The following is an 8443-nucleotide window of genomic DNA, read 5'->3' as shown; positions in this document are numbered from 1 at the left end:
CCGCCGGGGCCTTCGCGTGTGGGCGCACCCGCGGCGAGAATCCCGGGCGCGGGGTTTCGGGGGGATGGACCCCGCGGGGGGAGCCCGCCCGGCTGCCCGCGGAAGCCGGTTTTAAGTGTGTGCTAGTGACGCTGTATAAAACGGAATGATAGGATATGTTTTATCACGGGCTCCACATAAAATGTTCCAGGCTCACGCCCTTCCCCCGACCCCAACTGGTACCGGAAAGCCGGTTGAAGAAAAACTCTCTAAGACTCAGGATCAGAGCTTTAGAAAGCAGGCATTCTTTACTGCGGCGCTGGGTGCACGGGGGAGCGCTCCTCCACAAGCGCACACCAAGCCCCTTCGATTTACCACTTAAATGCAGGTACCTTACACATGTTCATAGGATTGCACAACACAAACATACATCTTTACTATTAAGGCGTGGTTAGTCCAAAACACTTTATCAGCAGTTTTAAAACAATCATGTCACTCTTACGCCTGTGCATCACCTCCAGGCAGTGGTCTTCGGGAGGAAGGCCAGTAGTCTTCCTTGTCACCTTTTCCCCAATTCGAAATCACCAGCCCCCAAAAGCCAGACTCCTCTGACTAAATCCTTCGTTGCCCACCTTATGTCAAGTGTGATGTCCGTTATCTTCTGTTGCCAGGGCCTGGGCCTAATCCTTTGGGTCATACAGTGCACATTATCTTCTGTTGCCATGGTTCCACATCTTCTGTCCTTGGGGCCTTTATCTATGTTTATGCGAGTTTCTTTCTTTGTTCCTACAGCTCAGAAACTCCTCAGCTTAAACAGACAACTCTTAGGCCTACTACAATCATCTTCCTAGTTATGTACCAAATTTCTTAACATTTCATATATCACAACAAGGAAAACGTGAGACGGTTCCACTACCGTAGGCAGATCCGTTCCCTGACTGGGAAGCTGCCTTCTGTAAGGGTGCTCCAAGCACGTGCAGAAAAGCCTTTTTTCCAGAGGTGTGCCATATGGATATACTTTTGGACAGCATGCGGTTGCTTTGCAGAATAATGAGGCGAAAGGAGGTCAGACCTATTTCTTGAGGTTCTGTTGCACAAGGAATAGAAATCCAAGTTGGATGGAGCCAGTTCTGGTGCGCTGTTCCCCCTCCCCTTGCCTGTGCTTCTAACGGAGATGCCAGGTGAAAGACTGTGTCCTCTCAAAGGATCCCAAAAAAACAAAAGGCTGTCATGTCATGTAGTGTTTTTTGGTTTTTTCCCCCAAATCCACTAACGTCTAATAACCCTGTCAGACCTTTGTTCTCTCTCCATCTCTCTCCTAGGCCTGAAGCTTCCCAGAAAGACAGTGGCAGTGGCACGGCAGGTACCCGGGCAGCCTGAGGGCTGCTCTCAGCTTCCAGGGGCTACAGCTTCAGCAGCAGAAGCTTTGCTGGAGGGTAGAGGACAGACCAGCCAGACTCAGCTTGTGGCAAATGTGAAAATCTATGGGGGTTTGTATTGTCAGACTGTTGGTACTTTTGTGATTGGGAACAAGCTTCAGTACAAGAAATTCACTATGCAGTCCTTCTGTGAGAAGAGTCTTTGATGGACTCACAGTTCATGGGAATGGATTTTGCACGAGAATTTCATCTCCAGAGGCTGCTGTGAGTCTAAAGCATTTAACTGGAGCCCTTACTCAAGTGTGCCCAGGAACCCTCTGGCTCTCCAGGGTGTTATTAGCCTCTCACAGATATGAATATCAGCTTTGCACAATATGTTAAACAAGCAGCTAACATTCACAAGGCATGTGCAGATTCGTTGTGTGGGCCACTTAGGGTTCCCAGCCTAGGATGCAAAGCTGAAAAACAAATTTTCTCCTCTTTTAACTTTACTGTTGCCAGGGTTTCAACCCAGACCTACATTTCAATTTTCACAGAATCACAGAATCGTCTAGGTTGGAAAAGACCTTGAAGATCATCCAGTCCAACCTTTAACCTAACACCAATGGTTCCCAACTACACCAGATCCCTAAGTGCTATGTCAACCCAACTCTTAAACACCTCCAGGGATGGGGACTCCACCACCTCCCTGGGCAGCCCATTCCAACGCCCAACAACCCGTTCTGGAAAGAAATGCTTCCTGATATCCAGTCTAAACCTTCCCTGGCGCAACTTAAGGCCATTCCCTCTTGTCCTATCGCTTGTTACTTGGTTCAAGAGGCTCATCCCCAGCGCTCTGCACCCTCCTTTCAGGGAGCTGTAGAGGGCGATGAGGTCTCCCCTCAGCCTCCTCTTCTCCAGACTAAACCCCCCCAGTTCCCTCAGCCGCTCCCCGTACGACCTGTGCTCCAGACCCTGCACCAGCTCCGTTGCCCTTCTCTGGACACGCTCGAGTCATTCAATGTCCTTTTTGGAGTGAGGGGCCCAAAACTGAACACAGGAATCGAGGGGCGTCCTCACCAGTGCCGAGTCCAGGGGTCAGATCCTTTCCCTGTCCCTGCTGGCCACGCTATTGCTGACACAAGCCAGGATGCCATTGGCCTTCTTGGCCCCCTGGGCACACTGCTGGCTCCTGTTCAGCCGGCTGTCAGTCAGCACCCCCAGGTGCCTCTGTGACTGGCAGCTCTCCAGCCACTCCTCCCCAAGCCTGTAGCGCTGCTGGGGGTTGTTGTGGCCCAAGGGCAGCCCCCGGCATTTGCCCTCAGTGAAACTCCTCCAGTTGGCCTCAGCCCATGGCTCCAGCCTGTCCAGGTCTCTCTGCAGAGCCTCCCTACCCTCGAGCAGATCAACACTTTACCACAATTCAGGAGCAGAAATCATTAGGTAGGCCTAATGAGGATGAGTTTGGCTGTTAATTCTTAATTCTGGAACAGATGCAGACATTTTAAAGGTCCAAGATTTTTTGAATTGCCTTAAAACCAACACAATCAGCCTCACATCCTGTCACTGGGCTATAAGCCAAGACCCATTTTGTACATATGCAATAACAACTATTTTCATTTTGGAGGTATTTTTCTGACAGAGTTCTGCCGGGACAGCCTTTTCATCCAAAGCTGTGGGAAGAGCAACAGCAGCAGAAAATTTTCCTGTTTGTACCATGATGGTTTTAGCTAAAGGAGCCGGATTTCAGACATGCCTTGGCAACGCTTTAGTCTCCGGTTTAACGCCTTGAACGTTCTCGGCTTTGCCAGCAGGTGGCAGAGGCCGATCAGCGCTCTGCACGCCCGCGGTGGGAAACACGCGTGGAAGGGGATACCGCGTTTTCCTGGCAAGGCGACTGGCGTGGATGGGGTTTAAAACGAGAGGGAAGTGCAAGCTGCCTGTGTGTGCTTGTGTAGACTGGAAGAGAAGGGAAGGGTGAACTCTATTTCAATCCATTCTTTGTTTTCTCAAGGTTAAGCCCTGCTTACCAGAATAATCTTATCAGCTGAAACCGTTTCAACAGAACTGGGCCCTTAACTAAACGAAGATGCAGGCACTTTGAAATATGGTAGAAGTTAGGCTATTGTATACTTTAATTATATGTAAGCATGGTTAAATAGGCTTGGGAGGGGAAGACCTTTGAAAAATCTGGGCATCTGGGTTGTTATTTGTGTTACTGTTTAATTTACTGGAGTGCAACTGATTCTTCTCAGAAGAAACTGGGCACTGTACACCATAATATCTCTAATGACTGCAGCAAAGCTATTCTGGATGTTTACCAGCACGGTGGGTTCAAAGTCTCATTCGAGGGTTCTGATCTTCACATGGATGTCACTTTCTACTGCTGAGAGACAGATGATTGACATTGGGTGGTTTTTTTTGTTGTTTTTTTTTGGGGGTTTTTTTTTGGATGTGTAACAAAGTCTCAGAGTGAAGGACACTGTGGAAAATAATGGTGGTGAAATCTCTATAACAATAACACGTTTCTTTTGACAATTTAGCCTTTCTAATAGTAAATGCTTTCAAGAATGAAGAATGTTGCTATTTTTCTGCCTGACACAAGAAAGGGTTTTGACCTAAGGCAAAAAGAGAGCTTCAGTATCACTTACAGAGTACTCAGATGGTTGTCTAGGAATAGCCACAAGGTCTACATGCTGTTTTCATTCATTGTCCAATATTTCAAGGGAATTTGTGGTAAAGAAAGAACAGTGTCACATACAGCTCTTTAAATAAACAAAAGGAAAGTAGCACAGATCTCTGAATGATTAGGTGGTCCCCAGCTGCTGCTCACATAGACAGTGTAGCAACTGGAGGCTCAATTAAATTTCTTAATTAGAATTTAGCACAAAGTTACTCAGATTTTATGAGCCTATAAGCTGCATTGCCAAGAGCCACACGTGTTTTATTTAAGAGGACATAAAAAATGTGGTGAGTACATCTTATTAAAGAGCCACAAGTGACTTCAAAAGAAATAAGTAAATGGCACCTCAAAGAGATGTAGGGTTCATTTGATATTTTAACCTTATGCCATTCCCTGTTCAAATAATGGAGATCTCAAGTTTAAAGAGCAGTTCGGGTAAGGCCTGATCCTGCAAAGCTGTGAGCAGTCTTTGTTAATGAGTGGAAAGGGCTAAATCCTTTGCAACTCTCTGCGTATCGGATACTCAGTGGCTCACCACCATGCAAACTGCCCACTACTTTCTCTGTGTTCCCGGCAAACCATTAATGCAAACCAGTCACCTTTAGAAAGTTAAACTCAGTTTAATCCTTCTTCTCATTATTACTTTGCTGGCAACATTCCTTTTGCACTGTCAGTTTTGTTCTTATGCCAAAAGCAATACCCAGTAAGGAAAACGAACATTTCAAGTCTTCACTAGCGGGTTTCCTTAGCTGACAATCTTTCTCATACAGCCTAGCGACATCCAGTATGTCATTACTGGAGGGACACTGGGCTGGATTGTGAAGCCTACTCCTCATGAAAGCTATAAAGTTCACTGCCAGATAACAAGACTGAAAGCTAATTCAGGAACTGTTTCTCAAGAGCTGTCCTCTGGCCCCCCTCATCAGTGTGAATGCACTCACTGAAGCATCTCTTGGCAGAGATTTTGGCCTCTCTCCAGCTGTTTCTCTCTTCTCAAGGATTTTCTTACTTAGTGACTGGTTGTGGTCTTTAATCCTGGTTATCTTGTACATAGAGCCCCACTGAGAAAAGAAATCTTCCCTGTCATGGAACAGTCCAATTAAAACAAATTTATAAAAGTAATAATTACAAGGTCCAGTCCTCCCTAAGAAATAATCTTTTTTGAGGGATTTAGAAGCACAGACATCTTCTCTTGTCCTGCGTGATACTAAAATACACACTTTGTAAGTTAAAGCTGACTTTTCATAACGTATTTGAGTAGGACCCTTGACTGAGCTTACTCACTCCCTTGACGGGGCATGCATACTTTGAAAGCATTTGGAAACAATTTTATGAGGGTATTTGCCCTCTCAGTAGGACGCCATCTAGCATACGGTAGCATCGAGCAGATACCATCAGCAGTAACTCTGTAGGCAATGACTAAATACAAAGCTGCAGAATCCGAGACTCAGGTCTTGTTGCTTTTCAGCAGAAGGAGAGAAGTAAATGGCCATGAGGGGAAAATCCTCATTCTAAAATGAAAGCAAAGAGAACCCCTGGGATTAATCACATCTAGACAACTGAGATAGAAAATATAGTCAAGTTGTTCCTGCATGCATGGTGTATTTTGTGCTAAAGAATATTCTTTCAATATGCACAAACCATGTATCTTGACAAGCTGTTTGGGTGATGCTTTTCCATGGAAGAAAGATTTTAAAGGATTCTTGCAATTCACATCCCTTCTGTATGAATGATGGCAACTGCATAGCTTTGCTCATTAAATATATTTATGCCCACTATTTCAAAATGAACATATAGCTGTGCTAACATAGCAGCACCATTCAACATTTGCTTCTTCTGTAAGTTTCTCCTTTTCAGAAACCTTGCAAAAGACTTTACCTTTTATTTCCTCTAAAAGCTGACTATACTGAAGCTTTTCTGAAGTGCTCTGAAATTGCTTGCTCACCTCTGACGCAGCACTACCGAGATGGAAATATTGTGCAAACAGGATGTCTTGGTTTAGCAATCATATTGTTCAGATCTGCTCAGAGCATGATAGGAGAAAGCCCACGTGAAACTTGCGTATTTGCTTCCTGTAGTAGACTGGTATTGCTGCTAGACAATATGGCACCTTCTAGAAGTATTTTTGGACATTTCCAGTGCTCATCCACACACACAAGCTCCCACTGTTTTACCTGTATTGTCAAAAAGATGGAATTCCTCTTAGGCGAGCACAGTTATAGCAGCATAAAATTGCTTATGTTGTAGTATTTATACTGGTATGGCTTGTTCCTAGAAGGGATAATATTACGGTGTGATTAGAGAAGGGAAATTTAATCACTGACATTGTTTTAGATAGCCAATAGGGGAGAACGATGTTAAGCCTCCGGGTACCTGCAGTGAGAATATGGAGTTTGCATTATCATGAGTGCGTATAACGTACTCTCAGGTCCCTAGGGGATAGCGTACTATCCTGCCGTCCCACTGCGACCAGGAAGGATCTCAGCTAGAAAGGCAGCGCTGGCAGGAATAGGTGGGCATGACAGGAGCAGTTGAGCCCACTCATCCTACATATTACCCACAGAGCCCTGTTCTTAGTCTTAAAGAAAAGGTGGAAAGGGGGAAAATGGGTTGGGCTTCTTGGGAATGCTATGAAGCCTCTCCCAACTCTTTGTTTTCCATAAGGATTAAAGCACCTTGAAGCCTTGCTTCCAGTATCAGGCCTTGGAGAATGAATTTCCCCCCTTGCATGGGAACTCTCTGTGGGAAGACTGACGACACAGAACGTGACTTGGACCCGCAGTGCAGTGCTGCAAATGTGCAGTTTGCTATGTTAGATGCTCAGCTTGTCCAGCTAGGTGACCTCTAGGGTCATCTTCCTTTCCTTTCCCACCACAGCCCCCCTTCCCTTCAGTCACCAATGACTCTGTGGGGAGGTCAAGTTAGGGAGAGATACAAACAGCCGAGCAGAGAAGCTCTGTAATGGCAACACATCAATTTAACTATAATAAATATTTGTAAAAGCTATATATAGCTGAAGTATACATTAGAACTTTATTTACAATAGCATGTCCTGGCCTTTTCCTTGCTAGCCCTCAAATACTTTTCATTTGGAAGTAGAGCATCTTTATAATATGGGAATTGTTCCTTAGAAATTAAAGTTTAGGGCACCATGTTTTGTAAAAATTTTTGTCAGAAATCCAGAGACTGTGAGTAAGATGAAGAGTTAAACCAAAGCTACGCCAGGTCAGGAATGTTTTCATAAAATAGAAAAAAACCTCAGGACTGGTACAAATGTCTTGCCCGTCTAGTTGTTTGGGAACATGTTTGGCTCAAACATAGCTGTGCCGTGCTGCTGGCTGAGAGCAGCAGTCTGAAAATAAGTGAGAAGCAACTGTGAGAGGGAAGGCAGCTCTCTGCTTTGGTTTTGCTTTCCAAGCAGAGGGATATGAAAAAAGATCTAAGGGGGAAAAAAAAAAAAAAAAGGAAGAAAGGTATCTTCTTAGTTTAATTTGTGAACAGGGGATGATTTGGGGGTCAAAGATTCAGTCTGAAATTCAGACTCAGTGTCACGCTCATACTTCTGCCTGAGCACCTCCTATGTGAACTTGGTAAATTATTTTTGCACACGATGTTCTGAAATTCCCACTGATTTCAGTTGCTCTTTTTTTCTGGATCTTTGCCAGTTTACATTAAGGCCCATGTTCTTTGTTGCTCTGTTTCTTTGCCTGATTCAGAAACAAAGAGGAATAAGGGGGATGGTGCATGCAGGGAGCAGATAATGATGCAGAGAAACCTCATGTAATCTTTGCATTTCAATTTCCTGAGGGTTTTTTGTTGGTTGGGTTGTTGGGTTTTGTTGGTTTTTTTTGTTTTTTTGTTTTTTTTTTCCAGCTCAATGCTCTGGGAACTGTTCTGGCTTGCATTTTGGATGAAGTAGCTGCTTGAAAGTCTGGTGAGAGAAGGCAGCTGTTGGAAATAGGCATTCTGGATAATGCGTTCAGGCCAAGCCCTGTATGCACAGTCACACGGGTGCCACACGCAGAGGATTCCCCTGGGTAACTTCCCTTTGAAGCGCAGCTTCCCTGCTGAATTCAGCACCTGGTGCCGCCTCCGCTTTGAAAATGGAGGCATGCTTGTGTTCCTTGGGCCGAAGGAAGGAAACCCGAGAACACTGTGGATCTCCGAAAGTCCCCATCATGGAGGTTAATGCGCAGCGGAGAGGAGCCTGCTCACGTTTTTCCTGCCACCCGGCCTCTAGCCGATGGAGGCCATTACGTGCGCGGTTTCTGGAGAGCTGGCATTAGCAGCACGCTTCACCGCAGCCCCTGAGGAAGGCATCAGTTATCACCCGGGATTTACTGGGGGGACACCCCGGTGGCTCCGGGCCCCGCGGCTGGGCCTGCGGGCGCCGTCCTCCCTCCTCGTGCCACCGCTGCCGCCA

This window comes from Athene cunicularia (genome assembly GCF_003259725.1).
Source record: "Athene cunicularia isolate RWA chromosome 5 unlocalized genomic scaffold, athCun1 chr5_part1, whole genome shotgun sequence".
Taxonomy (NCBI): Eukaryota; Metazoa; Chordata; class Aves; order Strigiformes; family Strigidae; genus Athene; species Athene cunicularia.
The sequence above is the reverse complement of the archived record's forward strand: the minus strand, read 5'-3'. Positions refer to the sequence as shown.